This window comes from Arachis ipaensis, chromosome B05, assembly GCF_000816755.2.
Source record: "Arachis ipaensis cultivar K30076 chromosome B05, Araip1.1, whole genome shotgun sequence".
Lineage (NCBI taxonomy): Eukaryota > Viridiplantae > Streptophyta > Magnoliopsida > Fabales > Fabaceae > Arachis > Arachis ipaensis.
The window spans coordinates 147,682,751-147,683,730 of NC_029789.2; positions in this window are offsets into that span (position 1 = coordinate 147,682,751).

Genomic DNA, 980 nt, shown 5'->3' on the forward strand with positions numbered 1-980 from the left:
AACTCAACAATTGAAAAATTGATTTATCACTACCAGTTTATATAGAAATTGAAGCAAAATTTGTGAACCTTCTTAAATTTTGACTCTAAGTATCACTACCATTACATCCTATATGTAAGTAATACCGTAATGAAAAAAAAGATGTAATAAAAAAAAATAGTGGTATAACTTTGTTTAGGTTAACATACATAAATTTTGATTTTGAGCATATAACTTTGTTTAGATTAATAAATACATACATTTCAATTTTGAATATTCCAGCAAAATGCAATAATGTAAGAAAAATGTTTTAGAATAGAAAAGAATAAGAGAGATTTTGAGAAGAATTAAAGGAGAGAGATAATTTTATTGAAAAAATTTTTAAGAAGAAAAGATACAATTACTAATGTTTTGTTTGTCAATTACATTTCTATTAAAATTAGTAGTATCAAAAAATATTTCAAATTTAATATTATGAAGAAAAAATAAAAAAAATTATATAAGGACTAGTTTGACTAATTTTTAAAATTTGAGGGATGAAAATGACTTATGTCTGGACTTTCAAGGACTATTTTGACTAATAAAAACTTTTTTACATGTCAAGTGACACGTGGTATGCCTGACCTGCCATGTGGCGTGCCACGTGGCACTTAACGTGACACGTCATCATCCAACTGACGAAAAAACTAATTTGACTTACAGTTTATCTTTTAGGGACTAATTTGATTAAAAAAATCATTCGGAGACGAAAATGAAGATCGCGTGATCTTTCAGGAACGAATTTGAGCATTAACCCTATTTTATCCTGTTATCGTCTCTTTAATGACCATAAAATAGGTACCGCCACCATAAAATTTAACACTTTACATACCCATATTAAAAAACAACTCAAAAAAATTGTCCATATTAAAATTTTTTTTCCCTAAAAAAAAGTATCTTTACAACACAATTTTTTTTTATTATCAAGAAATGAGAATTTTCTTTTCTATTTCACTATATTA